General features: G+C 45.5%; 1 protein-coding gene across 1 annotated transcript in view; it reads right to left on the bottom strand.

Moving 5' to 3' along the window:
• CFAP299 (cilia and flagella associated protein 299) overlaps window positions 1-16873 on the bottom strand; it is a 359874-nt gene that overhangs the window by 60194 nt on the left and 282807 nt on the right. The window lies entirely within an intron of this gene.

Here is a 16873-nt window from a genome sequence, read left to right as displayed (position 1 = left end):
AGCCGCTGCTAGCTTAAAATCTCTCCAGCAACGCCTGCATGTGCCACAACACCGGCTTTTGTGCGACGTCCCCACACGCTGGAACTCAACGTTTCAGATGTTGAATAGAGTGGTTGAGCAGCAGAGACCTTTGATGGAATACCAGCTACAAAACCCTAGGGTGCCACAAAGTCAGCTGCCTCAGTTTCACATCCATGAGTGGCCATGGATGAGAGACCTTTGTGACATCCTACGGGTCTTTGAGGAGTCCACAAGGAGGGTGAGCTCTGAGGATGCGATGGTGAGCCTTACAATCCCGCTCTTGTGTGTTCTGAGAGAATCCCTGATTGACATCAGGGATAACTCAGATCACACAGAGGAGTTAGGGATAGCATCCGATCCGTCACAGCTGGAGAGTAGGTCCACACATCTGTCCGCTTCACTGCGTTTAATGGAGGAGGAGGAGGAGGAGGAGGAGGAAGAAGAGTTGTCCGATGATGTGATGGTGATACAGGAGGCTTCCGGGCAACTTCGAATCGTCCCATTGTTGCAGCGCGGATGGGTAGACATGGAGGATGAGGAGGAAATGGAGATTGAACTTTCCGGTGGGGCCAGAGGAGTCATGCCAACTAACACTGTGGCAGACATGGCTGAGTTCATGTTGGGGTGCTTTACAACCGACAAGCGTATTGTCAAAATCATGGAGGACAACCAGTACTGGATCTTTGCTATCCTTGACCCCCGGTATAAAAACAACATCTCGTCTTTTATTCCGGTAGAGGGGAGGGCCAATCGCATCAATGCTTGCCACAGGCAATTGGTGCAGAATATGATGGAGATGTTTCCAGCATGTGACGTTGGCGGCAGGGAGGGCAGTTCCTCCAGTAGGCAACCAAGTTCTCACCGGTCCACACAAACGAGGGGCACACTGTCTAAGGTCTGGGACACCTTGATGGCACCCCCTCGCCAAAGTGCCGCCACGGAGGGTCCTAGTGTCACCAGGCGTGAGAAGTATAGGCGCATGTTGCGGGAATACCTTTCCGACCACAGCCCTGTCCTCTCCGACCCCTCTGCGCCCTACACGTATTGGGTGTCGAAGTTGGACCTGTGGCTTGAACTTGCCCTATATGCCTTGGAGGTGCTGTCCTGTCCTGCCGCCAGCGTCCTATCTGAGAGGGTGTTCAGTGCAGCCGGTGGCATCATCACTGACAAGCGCACCCGTCTGTCAGCTGAGAGTGCCGACCGGCTCACTTTGATAAAAATGAACCACCACTGGATAGAGCCTTCATTTTTGTGCCCACCTGTGTAAAGCACCCCAACATGAAACTCCATGTCTGTACTCAACCTCTCCAATTCCTCCGCATCCTCATACTCATCCACCATAAGCGTTGCACAATTCTGCTAATACTAGGCTCCCTCCAACATGATTTCCCCCAACTCTGCTGGTTAGAGGCTCCCTCCACCCTGATTTCCACCAACTCTGCTGGTTAGAGGCTCCCTCCACCCTGCTTTCCCACAACTCTGCTGGTTAGAGGCTCCCTCCACCATGAATTTGCCCAAACTGGGCTGTTTAGAGGCTCCCTCCACCATGAATTGGTCCAAACTGGGTTTTTTAGAGGCTCCCTCCACCATGAATTGGTCCACACTGGGCTGTTTAGAGGCTCCCTCCACCATGAATTTGCCCAAACTGGGCTGTTTAGCGGCTCCCTCCACCATTAATTGGTCCAAACTGGGCTGGTTAGAGGCTCCCTCCACCATGAATTTGCCCAAACTGGGCTGTTTAGAGGCTCCCTCCACCATGAATTGGTCCAAACTTGGCTGTTCAGAGGCTCCCTCCACCATTAATTGGTCCAAACTGGGCTGGTTAGAGGCTCCCTCCACCATGAATTTGCCCAAACTGGGCTGTTTAGAGGCTCCCTCCACCATGAATTGGTCCAAACTTGGCTGTTTAGAGGCTCCCTCCACCATTAATTGGTCCAAACTGGGCTGGTTAGAGGCTCCCTCCACCATGAATCGGTCCAAACTGGGTTTTTTAGAGGCTCCCTCCACCATGAATTGGTCCAAACTGGGGTTTTTAGAGGCTCCCTCCACCATGAATTGGTCCAAACTGGGCTGTTTAGCGGCTCCCTCCACCATTAATTGGTCCAAACTGGGCTGGTTAGAGGCTCCCTCCACCATGAATGTGCCCAAACTGGGCTGTTTAGAGGCTCCCTCCACCATGAATTTGCCCAAACTGGGCTGGTTAGAGGCTCCCTCCACCATGAATTGGTCCAAACTGGGGTTTTTAGAGGCTCCCTCCACCATGAATTGGTCCAAACTTGGCTGTTTAGAGGCTCCCTCCACCATTAATTGGTCCAAACTGGGCTGGTTAGAGGCTCCCTCCACCATGAATTTGCCCAAACTGGGCTGTTTAGAGGCTCCCTCCACCATGAATTGGTCCAAACTGGGCTGGTTAGAGGCTCCCTCCACCATGAATTTCCCAAAACTTGGCTGTTTAGAGGCTCCCTCCACCATGAATTGGTCCAAACTGGGCTGGTTAGAGGCTCCCTCCACCATGAATTTGCCCAAACTGGGCTGTTTAGAGGCTCCCTCCACCATGAATTGGTCCAAACTGGGTTTTTTAGAGGCTCCCTCCACCATGAATTGGTCCAAACTGGGCTGTTTAGAGGCTCCCTCCACCATGAATTTGCCCAAACTGGGCTGGTTAGAGGCTCCCTCCACCATGAATTGGTCCAAACTGGGCTGGTTAGAGGCTCCCTCCACCATGAATTTGCCCAAACTGGGCTGTTTAGAGGCTCCCTCCACCATGAATTGGTCCAAACTGGGTTTTTTAGAGGCTCCCTCCACCATGAATTGGTCCAAACTGGGCTGTTTAGAGGCTCCCTCCACCATGAATTTGCCCAAACTGGGCTGGTTAGAGGCTCCCTCCACCTTTAATTGGTCCAAACTGGGCTGGTTAGAGGCTCCCTCCACCATGAATTTGCCCAAACTGGGCTGTTTAGAGGCTCCCTCCACCATGAATTTGCCCAAACTGGGCTGTTTAGAGGCTCCCTCCACCATGAATTTGCCCAAACTGGGCTGGTTAGAGGCTCCCTCCACCATGAATTGGTCCAAACTGGGTTTTTTAGAGGCTCCCTCCACCATGAATTTGCCCAAACTGGGCTGGTTAGAGGCTCCCTCCACCATGAATTGGTCCAAAATGGGCTGTTTAGAGGCTCCCTCCACCATGAATTTGCCCAAACTGGGCTGGTTAGAGGCTCCCTCCACCATGAATTGGTCCAAACTGGGGTTTTTAGAGGCTCCCTCCACCATGAATTGGTCCAAACTTGGCTGTTTAGAGGCTCCCTCCACCATTAATTGGTCCAAACTGGGCTGGTTAGAGGCTCCCTCCACCATGAATCGGTCCAAACTGGGTTTTTTAGAGGCTCCCTCCACCATGAATTGGTCCAAACTGGGGTTTTTAGAGGCTCCCTCCACCATGAATTGGTCCAAACTGGGCTGTTTAGCGGCTCCCTCCACCATTAATTGGTCCAAACTGGGCTGGTTAGAGGCTCCCTCCACCATGAATGTGCCCAAACTGGGCTGTTTAGAGGCTCCCTCCACCATGAATTTGCCCAAACTGGGCTGGTTAGAGGCTCCCTCCACCATGAATTGGTCCAAACTGGGGTTTTTAGAGGCTCCCTCCACCATGAATTGGTCCAAACTTGGCTGTTTAGAGGCTCCCTCCACCATTAATTGGTCCAAACTGGGCTGGTTAGAGGCTCCCTCCACCATGAATTTGCCCAAACTGGGCTGGTTAGAGGCTCCCTCCACCATGAATTGGTCCAAACTGGGGTTTTTAGAGGCTCCCTCCACCATGAATTGGTCCAAACTTGGCTGTTTAGAGGCTCCCTCCACCATTAATTGGTCCAAACTGGGCTGGTTAGAGGCTCCCTCCACCATGAATTGGTCCAAACTGGGTTTTTTAGAGGCTCCCTCCACCATGAATTTGCCCAAACTGGGCTGTTTAGAGGCTCCCTCCACCATGAATTGGTCCAAACTGGGCTGGTTAGAGGCTCCCTCCACCATGAATTTCCCAAAACTTGGCTGTTTAGAGGCTCCCTCCACCATGAATTGGTCCAAACTGGGCTGGTTAGAGGCTCCCTCCACCATGAATTTGCCCAAACTGGGCTGTTTAGAGGCTCCCTCCACCATGAATTGGTCCAAACTGGGTTTTTTAGAGGCTCCCTCCACCATGAATTGGTCCAAACTGGGCTGTTTAGAGGCTCCCTCCACCATGAATTTGCCCAAACTGGGCTGGTTAGAGGCTCCCTCCACCATGAATTGGTCCAAACTGGGCTGGTTAGAGGCTCCCTCCACCATGAATTTGCCCAAACTGGGCTGTTTAGAGGCTCCCTCCACCATGAATTGGTCCAAACTGGGTTTTTTAGAGGCTCCCTCCACCATGAATTGGTCCAAACTGGGCTGTTTAGAGGCTCCCTCCACCATGAATTTGCCCAAACTGGGCTGGTTAGAGGCTCCCTCCACCATTAATTGGTCCAAACTGGGCTGGTTAGAGGCTCCCTCCACCATTAATTTGCCCAAACTGGGCTGTTTAGAGGCTCCCTCCACCATGAATTTGCCCAAACTGGGCTGTTTAGAGGCTCCCTCCACCATGAATTTGCCCAAACTGGGCTGGTTAGAGGCTCCCTCCACCATGAATTGGTCCAAACTGGGTTTTTTAGAGGCTCCCTCCACCATGAATTTGCCCAAACTGGGCTGGTTAGAGGCTCCCTCCACCATGAATTGGTCCAAACTGGGTTTTTTAGAGGCTCCCTCCACCATGAATTTGCCCAAACTGGGCTGGTTAGAGGCTCCCTCCACCATGAATTGGTCCAAACTGGGTTTTTTAGAGGCTCCCTCCACCATGAATTTGCCCACACTGGGCTGGTTAGAGGCTCCCTCCACCATGAACTGGTCCAAACTGGGGTTTTTAGAGGCTCCCTCCACCATGAATTTGCCCAAACTGGGGTGTTTAGAGGCTCCCTCCACCATGAATTTGCCCAAACTCTGCTGGTTAGAGGCTCAATCCACCCTGATTTTCAAAACAAATGTTGGTGCCAACCTCAACTTACTACAAGGGCCAAATTCACTGCTGGTGACAAGCTCTCCTCACTGCAAGTGCCAAATACACATGTTTCAAGGTGTTTTCCTACTGTCAGAGAGGTGGTATTGAGTGTGTAAAGTGTGTAGTTGTTAGGCTGTGATGTTGGGGTAATAGAGGGTCTTTGGTGTGTTAGATGCCCCCAGACATGCTTCCCCTGCTGTCCCAGTGTCATTCCAGAGGTGTTGGCATCATTTCCTGGGGTGTCATAGTGGACTTGGTGACCCTCCAGACACGGATTTGGGTTTCCCCCTTAACGAGTATCTGTTCCCCATAGACTATAATGGGGTTCGAAACCCGTTCGAACACACGAACATTGAGCGGCTGTTCGAATCGAATTTCGAACCTCGAACATTTTAGTGTTCGCTCATCTCTAATGACCATGAACAGGAATAAAGCGACTTTCTACAATCATGCTTGGACATAAAGGGCTGTCACTAGAGATGAGCGAACACTGTTCGGATCAGCCGATCCGAACAGCACGCTCCCATAGAAATGAATGGAAGTACCTGTGACGCCGACTTTGCCGGTGGCCGGCCGGCGTCACAGGTGCTTCCATTCATTTCTATGGGAGCGTGCTGTTCGGATCGGCTGATCCGAACAGTGTTCGCTCATCTCTAGCTGTCACCACTCGCTACTTATGGTAAGCGAGATGCCAATATACTCAAACCACACACAAAAGGACAACAAGTCAAACAATATTTACTCTTTTCTGACTAGAGTGGATTTTTATAGCTAAGGACAATCTTATTAAGTTTTAGTGTAATATACATAAAAGGGTATAGTGCTTAACAATAAAAAGATGGAATAAAAAACATGCATACATACAAACAATTTAAATAAAATGGAATAACAAAGAACAGACCTGTTTTAGGTTTGTTCAGAAGCACATCTGAAAGTAGATGGGCAGATCTCCAAAATCTGACACTGAAATAAGCTGCCTCGTCAATTTTTAGACAGGGCACATATGGGAGAATAGAAAATGCGATAATGTTACAGATAACGTGGTTACCGGTTCTTAGTGTAAATGGATACTCACCGTCTGTAAAGGAAAAACAAGATGCCTAATGTTGGTAGGGTACAGCCAGATGGATGTCCTACCTGGTACAATGTCGTTTGTCCAGGGACTGAAGTGCATGACAATTGTGGGAAAACCCTACTAACTGAAACGGATCCTTGAAACCTGCTTGGTTAAAGCTCTTCATAGTGTACAGGGCTTCATCATGCCCTCTATTAAGATCTTGTTCAGCATGTACATAAGGCGTCAATTCAATCATGTTTTTTTATAGCTCTATGTGATTTTTGTTCACGCCGGGCAGTTTTTGGCGCCATAATAAACTATTTATACAGTATATTGCCATTGCATTGCCTGTCAATTATGTTTACCATTAAAATTTGACCCTTGGGAAAGTCACTTAGTTTCTTATGTTTGCCCATTTTTCCTACTTTGAACACATCAACTTCAAGAACAGACTCTTTACTTGCTGCCTAATATATCCCATTTGACGGGTGCCATTGTCACAAGATATTCAGTGTCACTCACTTCACCTGTCAGTGTTATGGCTGACCTGCGTATAGATATAATAATGTAAGTTATATGCTCTATTTGTCGTAACCTCCTGAGTACCAAGTATGTAAAAGTAAAACTAACCTAGTCACATGCACTATGTCACTTGGCTAGAACACACTTATTACGAAGTGTATGGCCAACATAAGACATGGGGGCAGATATATTCTTTTTAAAATGGGCTCAGTGTGCTATACTGCTACTTTTCTTTCCCACAGTCATAACTTTAGCAGCTGATCTGTTGACTTCTACTTTTATTTGCTATTACTGTAAGTAGTAACTTTAGCAGATAGTAAAACTAGAAATACAGCAAGTTCAAAGACATAGAGCAAAATGTCTCTGAGATGGAAATAATCATATTTAAAAAAAAATTATATATATATATATATATATATATATATATATATATATATATACATATAGTACCACCTTTCAAATTTGTCATTACCCCTTTTGAAGGAGTGATTCACAGATTGCAGTAGCTCAAGTCAGAACAAATCTCTACAGAAGCCCTGTCAAAAGATTTCTCTTAAATATGGAAATGTGTACTTCCTGGTGACTCACACAGTTTCCTTCTTTATAAATTCACATTTTTGGCGACAAGTTGATTGGAAGTGTTGTAAGAATTACAGTATCCACTAAAATGGATTGCATAAAGGGATATGTACGTATATTTAGTATATAAAACTGTTAAAAGGATGATTTTCAATAACGCTGTATATTTATTTATAATAACAACATGTTATCATTGTAGGATGTGTATCAGAATAACTTTTTAAGCAATATGCGCATTTGTACAACCATTTCCTATTGGTTCAATGCATCTAAAATAAGAAAATCAATCTTTGAAACAGCGGTAAGTCGAAAGCTGTGGCTTTGTGTCTACAGTTCCTATACACTTACACCATGTGCAGACTACAGGTAAGCCCTATGTAGTCTTCTCCTCCATTCATACTCTCTTCCGTTTCTCTCTCACTTCTTAAATTATTTTTAAATTTATATTGCAAAAAAATATGGGATATATCTCTCTATCTTATAAAAATGAATTCTTGTCTGTCTGTTCTTTATGCGCGACCAAACGACTGGACCGATCTTCACCAAATTTGGTACAGAGATACTACAGGTATCCGGGAAGGTTTAAGACAAGACTCCAACTCACTTGGAAGTACTGTTGCTGAGATACAGCATTCCCAACGAAATGACCCCCACCCCCCTAGCCAATACAAACCTGCAAGTCTTTCACTCATATTCCAACTGCAATACACACGGTCACTCCACATGCACAATCCAACACTGGTATCCAAACTGAGATACACGCATCAGAGGATTAGATACACATATCAGCACACAGTATCACACGCCATATTAGATACATGCGTCTGCACACAGTTCCACACATTGAAGGGTTAGATACGTGCATCTGCACACAGTTCCACATGGCGAAGGATTAGATACACGCATCTGCACACAGTACCACACACTGGGGGATTGGATACATGCATCTGCACACAGTTCCACACACCAGAGGATTAGATAGGCGCGTCTGCACACAGTTCCACACGTTGAAGGACTAGATATGTCTGTCTGCACAATGTACCACACGGGGGAGGATTAGATACACACCTCTTCACACAATACCAAACAGGGGAGGATTAGATATACACATCTGCACAGAGTTCAACACGCCGGATTATATACACGTCTTCACACAGTACCACATACTGTAGGATTAGATACGCGCGTCTGCACACAGTTGTACATGCCATAGGATTAGATACAAGCGTCTGCACACAGTACCACATGCTTTAGGATTAGATACGCAAATTTACACACAGTTCCACACGCCGTAGGATTAGTTATGCACCTCTTCACACAATACCACACAGGGGAGGATTACATACGTAGGTCTGCACACAGTACCACACTTTGGAGGATTAGATACATGCCTCTGCACACAGTACCACATGCTGTAGAATTAGATACGCGTCTCAGCACACAGTACCACACATGGGAGGATTAGATACGCGTGTTTACACACAGTACCACGCACTAGAGGATTAGATACGTCTGCACACAGTTCTACATGCCATAGGATTAGAAACACGCGTCTGCACACAGTACCACATGCCGTAGTATTAGATATGTGTGTCTGCACACAGTTTCACACGCCGGAGGATTAGATACGTGCGTCTGCACACAGTACCACATGCCGGGGGATTGGATACATGCGTCTGCACACAGTGCCACATGCCAGAGGATTGGATACACGCATCTGCACACAGTTCCACACACCAGAAGATTAGATACGCATGTCTGCACAGTACCACATGCCGTAGGATTAGATACGCGCGTCTGCACACATTTCCACACACCAGAGGATTAAATACACGCATCTGCACACAGTTGTACACGCCATAGGATTAGATACATGCATCTGCACTCAGTACCACATGCCATAGGATTAGATACGCACATCTGCACACAGTTCCACACGCCGTAGGATTAGATACGCGCCTCTTCACACAATACCACACAGGGGAGGATTCGATACGCATATCTGTACACAGTTCAACACACCGGAGGATTAGATATGGATGTTTTCACACAGTACCACATGTCAGAGGATTGGATACACGCATCTGCACACAGTTCCACACACCAGAAGATTAGATACGCATGTCTGCACACAGTACCACATGCCGTAGGATTAGATACGCGCGTCTGCACACATTTCCACACACCAGAGGATTAAATACACGCATCTGCACACAGTTGTACACGCCATAGGATTAGATACATGCATCTGCACTCAGTACCACATGCCATAGGATTAGATATGCGCGTCTGCACACAGTACCACACGCCGGGGGATTGGATACATGGGACTGCACACAATAACACATACCAGAGGATTGGATATGCGCATCTGCACACAGCTCCGCACACCAGAGGATTAGATACGCATGTCTGCACACAATACCACATGCTGTAGGATTAGATACTCGCGTCTGCACATATTTCCACACTCCGGAGGATTAAATACACAGGTTTGAACACAATTGTACACACCATAGGATTAGATACACGCGTCTGCACTCAGTACCACATGCCATAGGATTAGATACACGCATCTACACACAGTTCCACATGGCGTAGGATTATATATGTGCCTCTTCACACAATACCACGCAGGGGAGGATTAGATACCTGCGTCTGCACACAGTATGACAAGGGGCAGGATTAGATACATGCCTCTGCACACAATAGCACATGCCGGAGAATTACATATGCATCTCAGCACACAGTACCACACGCCAGAGGATTAGATATGTACGTCTGCACACAGTTTCACTTGCCGGAGGATTAGATAAGCGCCTCTTCACACAATACCACATGGGGGAAGATTAGATATGTGCATCTGCACACAGTACCACACCAACAAGGATTAGATACTTGCATCTACACACAGTACTACACGAGGAAGGATTAGATACGCGCATCTGCACACAGTACAACACGCCAGAGGATTAGATATGCACATCTTCACACAATTCCACACACCTGAGAATTAGATACACACCACTACACACAATACCACATGGCAGAGGATTAGATATGTGCCTCTGAGCACAGTACCACACACCAGAGGATTAGATACGCGTATCTTCAAACAGTACCACACGCCGGAGGATTAAATACGCACATCTTCAGACAGTACCACACGCCAGAGGATTATATACGTGCGTTTACATACAGTACTACATAGGAGAGGATTAGATACGCACATCTGCACACAGTTCCACACACCGGAGGATTAGATATGCGTCTCTTCACATAATACCACACAGGGAGGATTAGATACATGCCTCTGCACACAGTACCATACGCTGGAGGATTAGATAGACGGCTCTGCACAGAGTACCACACATTAGAGTTTTATTCCAGGTTTCCATAGCAACCCAACCATTTTTCTTCACTGCTGTATGTCAGCTTGAAAGAAGCAGGGCGCTGTGAATGACACTGTTACACAAGATCACATACAAACAGCTTTACACCAGGTATCCATAACAACTGATCACAGGTTTTTTACTGATATCCAAAATGAGATACACATAATCACATGACGCTTATGGACACACACAAACGACATACATAATACACCAGTGCAAAATTGGACAATTCTTATGGGGCCACTACACAAACATAACATGTAATATACCCATGCGAAGCCGGGTCCTCCTGCTAGTTTGTAGATATATATGTAGATATTGGAGCTGTAGATACCAAATAGTAGATTTATAATGAATTGTAAAGTTTTTACATTTATTTTATATCACTTGTAGATATGACTAAGAGTTGCTGGCAAAGTCCACACCAGGGCATGGGAAACTTTCATAAGACAACAAATGATATTTGGCAAGTCTGAAAAGACCCAACATATGTTTGTTATGTCCAATAAACTACTGATGCACACTTGGGCACAGGTCATGCCAACATAGGTTAAATTTATGCAATACAATCATCTTTGTAAAGCTGTATAACCATGATTGGTAGATGAGTTTCTGCAAAAAGAAGGTGATGATAATGTGTATATTACCAATTGGTCTGTTTCTTTTTCTACTTTTGTTTAAATAAAGTTTTAAAGTCTGCCTCATCAGAGTAGGCCTTTGTGACACTGAAGCTATTTCTGTGTCAAAGTCATACTCTCTAGTGCACTGAAACATATTAGCTAGCCTACAGTGGCGTAACTAGTAATGGCGGGGCCCTGTGGCAAACTTTTGACATGGGGCCCCCCCACTGATGCTGAAAACCCCGACTGACCTTCATCCCCCCCCCCCCGTCCGCATAATGTGCGCACTATTATCCCCCATAGTGGCCCCTGCACACAGTATTATACCCCATAGTGGCCCCTGCACACAGTATTATACCCCATAGTGGCCCCTGCACACAGTATTATGTCCCATTGTGGACACCCATGAACAATTATTATACTCTGGGGGATACCAAAATAAGACCACTGATACTTACCTATCCCTGGCTCCGCTGCACTCCTCAGTGGTATCGACCATCTTCAATGACGTCTGGGTCGCCACATGTCCAGGGACGCAGGCCCCAGTCATGTGATGTCAGGAACGTCACACAAGTAGGCCTGAAGCCTGTCTAGAGCCCAGAGAGGTAAGTAGCAGTGTTTTTTATGTCCCCTTACATCTCCTGGTCCTCTAGTCATTATACCCAGGGCTTTGAAAAGACCCCCGAGTATAACAATAGTGTTTGTGGGGCCCGCAGCGTCATTTACAGATCCTAGCCCCTGCCAGGATCAGTAAGTAAATAGGGCCCGTTACCGGTTGGAGTAACTCCAGCCGATAACAGCCTAGTAAAAAAAAAAAAAATTCAGTGGTAGCGGCTGTCGCTGGGCCCCTAATGTCTCGGCCCTGTGGCAGCTGCTACCCTGGTAGTTACACCCCTGCTAACCTATATACCCTAAGTGAATTTTTTCAGATGACTTTACTCTGATAATATCCCAACTGTACAGTACCAGAAGCAAACCCATATACATATACTTAGGTTGTGTGAACCAAAATATGCAATAGTGGCTCTGTTGGAACCATACCATTGCTAAGTGCTTATTACCAACAGAGATGGGTCGAAACATATGCCAAAATTGCTTTACAAGAAACATAGCGCTGAAGGGGGGGGGGGGGGCTGTATAACATCAGGTAGCCATGCAGCAGTTGCTTTGTAACTTAGTAGCCCATTCACTGTATGGGGACATCAGTAGTGCATGGTAGGTTTCTGAGGCACTATAGAGGACACAAGTAGGGACATTGTGGCGTATGAAGCCATTTCATCTTTTGTCTGCACAAAACTGTTCCCAACCAGGCCTTGAGAATCCCTATATGCATTAGCTGCATTGTTTGAGGATTGGTGAGTTTCCCAGCACCTTTTCTGCTTCTCAAGATACATGGATTGATTTGTACATCTTCTGTACATTATTGCCTCCTGATTTATATAACACATAAGTATAGATGGCCATACAATATCAATAGCTGCAGGTAAAAGACAGTTAAAATGCTGTTCAGCCAAGTGTGCATGTGTACTCAGTGAGGAAAGGGAAGTACGGTAAGCTGCTGTCAGATACCAACTCTGATGGTTGCTTATCTCTCTTGAAAACCTAGGACTACACATAAGACAGATGTCCAATTTGATGAGATTGCCAGGTCCTTACATATATGCATATACGTATATGCAACTTTATAGTAGCCAACAGAGGAGAAGATTGGTGAGAAAGTGTGAAATGTAAATCTGGCATGAAGAGCAGGCATTGTGATCCCAGTGTGAATCCGCTATGCATGACAGTGCAAGGGCTAAGAGGACTGGGTCTAGTAATACTAATAGAAAATGTAACATATATAAGTCATGGGACTATTAACCTGTAATGCTAATATTTAGGCTACAGACACACGTTGCAGAAACGCAGCATTTTTTTGTTGCAGATTTTGCTGCTTTTTTTTCAGCCAAAGTCAAGAGTGGATTTAACAAAAGGGAAACATCTAAGAGCTTTCTTTATATTTTCCATTCCTTTTCAATCCACTCCTGACTTTAGCTCAAAATAATCTGCAACAAAAAACTCTGCGTTTCTGCAACGTGGGACCTCAGCCTTAGGGAGCCTTCACACGATGTAACGTGGTGCTCATTCTGATCGTAAAAAGACGTTCAGAATGAGCGCGTAAAAAGCAGCTCCCATTGACTTGAATGGGAGTCGGCATACGTGCACTCCCCATTGAAATCAATGGGAGGCTTTTTTCCCTATGCTTTCAATGTATTACCTCCCAATGTATCACATTGAAAGCAATAGGTAAAAAAGCCTCCCATTGATTTCAATGGGAAGTGCACGTATGCCGGCACCCATTCAAGTCAATCGGAGCTGCTTTTTACGCGCTCATTCTGAATGTCTTTTTACAATCAGAATGAGCGCAGCGTTACATTGTGTGAAGGCTCCCTTAATCTGTTTGGTTACTCTTCCCCTGAAGTACTAATTGGAGAATGATTATTGTGTACTTCCTTACATCATATTGTACTTGCTATTCAAGGTTTAAGATGGCATATCTGTGTATACAGCAAGCTGTACTACACATGTGCTTTAGTCTCTAGTACTGATACCTTATTATAATTTTTTTTTCTTTTAAATAATACATCTGGAATGTGATCTAAATCTAGTTAAAATCTCTTGTCCATAATAAAACAGCTCAAGATAGCTGAAAATACTGCGGGTTGCATAGCTGAGGTTCAGTGAGCGCAGCCAATACTGTATTTAAATCCTTTAAAACCGCAACCACAATTAAAGACCACCTTAACTTTGGCTAAAGCCTCTGGTCACTGCATATCTTGGCAATGCAAATAAGTAAGGGTTTCAATAACTACAAAGGATTTCATTTGCTGTAATATGGAATCATCTGAGTAAGTTAACATTGCAAAGACATAACATCTGTGATGGTTACGGTTACATATATTCACAGAAATATAAATTTGTAGAATAAGTAACGGCTGACCCTAACAAGTAAAATATTCATAAACAACAATAAAGTATGACTATTGGTAAAGTGATATTTTTCAAATAAATACAGTATGATGATATCTAATATAAAAACAGGAATTATGAAGAGCAGCTGCAAGGATAGGTTCACATGGTGGAAACCTTTTCCGCCATGTGACTTTTCTGCGCGGCTAGCCACAATGGGATGTCAATGCAGGGAATCGGCATTCCGTTGCAGCATCCCACTCCTGATTAGGCCGGGATGAATGGGGTGTCTTGAGCCACGAATGCCGTGGCCGAGTCGGCTGCAGAATCTGCGTGAAGATAGGGCATGCTGCTTCTTTTTTCCACTAGCTGAAAAAAATTGCTAGTGGAAAAAAAAGCAAGTGACTCCCATTGAAATGAATGGGAGACATTTCCGTGTCAAAATCCGCTTGTAAAAAACTCTGATTGAGCATACCCTAACTTAGACACGTGCTGATCAGCCATAACATTGAAGTGAATAACATTGATATGACAATGGTACCTCTCAAGTCATGAGATATATTAGGCAGCAAGAAAGCAGTTCTTGCAGTTCAAAGAAGGAGAGGACATAAGCAATCAAAAGGATCTGATCAACTTTGAAAAATGCATTTGCAAAATGGCTAGTTCTTTTGAGCTGTTCCTGATATGCAATGGTTAGAGCTGGAGACTGGCAAACCTCTGAAGATTCATTCCATTTTGGGTTTGAATTGTTCAGTCTAAAGATTTGCTTTAGGTCAAATGAGTTCATCACAAATAAGCTTAAAACACAGTGTACTGTGATAGTTCCTAGGACTCGATCTAGTGCTCTCCAAGGCAAACACAGCTGAAATGACTGTGATGGTAAGCAGTGGACACAAACTGCTAGTTTCACCATGCCCAGCGCTGTCACTTTCTTTTACACTTTTTTACTTTTATAATGCTCTAAAAATTAGCTTCTATGAAGAGGTCATTTTTAGACTATTTTTATTATTACTTATATAGCACCATTAATTCCGTTTTGCTGCACATTTCAGGGTCTACAAACTGTACACAAAACGTACAAAACAAATACAATACTAACAGTGACATTGGTAATACGGTGAATGTGGTGTATCTGGACTTTTCAAAGTGTTTTGATACTTTACCACATAAAAGGTTGTTACACAAAATGAGAATTGTGTATTCATAGAATTGTATATGTCTATAGAAAGGTGACTGGGAGAAAACATGCTTTTGTTTTCACAACTCAATAATAGTAAACAGTGCTTACTTGTTAAGCCCTGCCTTCCCGACATCCGCCATAACAGGATGTCGGATGTCGGGTATTTAACTATAATAGCCGCTCAGGAGCTGAATGGCCGTCATAGATGCTAGGTCTCTGCTGTATTATATAGCAGAGACCCAGTGCTAATGCCCACAATCAGTGTACGCAGCCTACTGAAGGCTGATTGTCTGGCTATGATTTGTATGACAAGCTGTTTTATGCCAATATTTTGCAATGTATTTGCATTGTGATACATTGCATTAGTGATCAGACCCCCTGGGGTTCAAAACTCCTATTCAAGACTCATATGCAATACATATGTTACAGGCAAAGTATGAAATCAAGCATTCTATAGAATGCCTAAAACTAGCAGGCAATGTATGAAATGATTCATCATTTCACACATTGCCTAGGCATTCTATACAATGCCTGACAAGAAGCTGGCAATGTATGAAATAGCTTAGGCGAGCAGCATGCAGCTTGAGCTCCATCCCAGCATCCCTCTTGTCCCTGCGGAGCTGTCGCTAAATGTCAGCATCAGTCCTTTGGGACTCCTTCTCCTCCACAGATAGGCAGTAGCACCCTGGCGCCATGACCGAGACCTCAAACTAATCCCTGCAAGTGAAAGCCTCAATCCTGAGCAGCCAGAGACAGGGAGAGCGGTGTCGTCTGGAACTTTAGCTTTGCCTGTGTGTTCCTGCAAAAGTTCAAGCAGAGGAGGGAGGGGAAATGAACAAAGCCAATGAATCCCGACCTGGGGATGATCTTATCTCCCTTATCTTATGCCCCCTCCCTCTGCTTACAGTGCTCACCCATAGGCGAGTATTATCAGGAGGGGAGGGGGGCGTTCCTCCCCGCTCACACAGTACAGCGCTATAGGCGCTGCTGGGAAGAAGGACGTTCCTGACTGTGAAGAGCTACAGTACCGGCACCGATAGCTCTTCACCCGGGGCACAGATCAGGAAAGCCGACAGTGCACTGAATTCAGCGCACTGTCAGCTTTCCAGCAGTATATAACACTGCATGTGCCCCAAATCCATGAAAGGTCCTCTTTAATCCTAGCAGGCCTCGGGCCTCCGAAGCCAGCTAGGATTAACATCGGATCACGGAGAGGTAAGTAACATTGTTTATTATGTTCCCTCACCTCCCCTGGGGCTCCGATTATTATACTCGGAGGTCTGAAAAGACCTCCGAATATAATAATAGTGGCAGTGGGATCATGGCCTGGCCCAGCCTATTCACTGCCGGCCTCCACGGCCTATAGTATAAGGGGAAGCGGAGGCGTCAGTGATCAGGTCCGGGAAGGTAGGTGTATAGGCCGCTACCTGCTGGAGATACTCCAGCAGGTAGTGGCCTATTATAAAAATTTTTTTTTTTATTGTA

This window comes from Leptodactylus fuscus, chromosome 1 (genome assembly GCF_031893055.1).
Source record: "Leptodactylus fuscus isolate aLepFus1 chromosome 1, aLepFus1.hap2, whole genome shotgun sequence".
NCBI lineage: Eukaryota > Metazoa > Chordata > Amphibia > Anura > Leptodactylidae > Leptodactylus > Leptodactylus fuscus.
The sequence above is the reverse complement of the archived record's forward strand: the minus strand, read 5'-3'. Positions and strand labels throughout refer to the sequence as shown.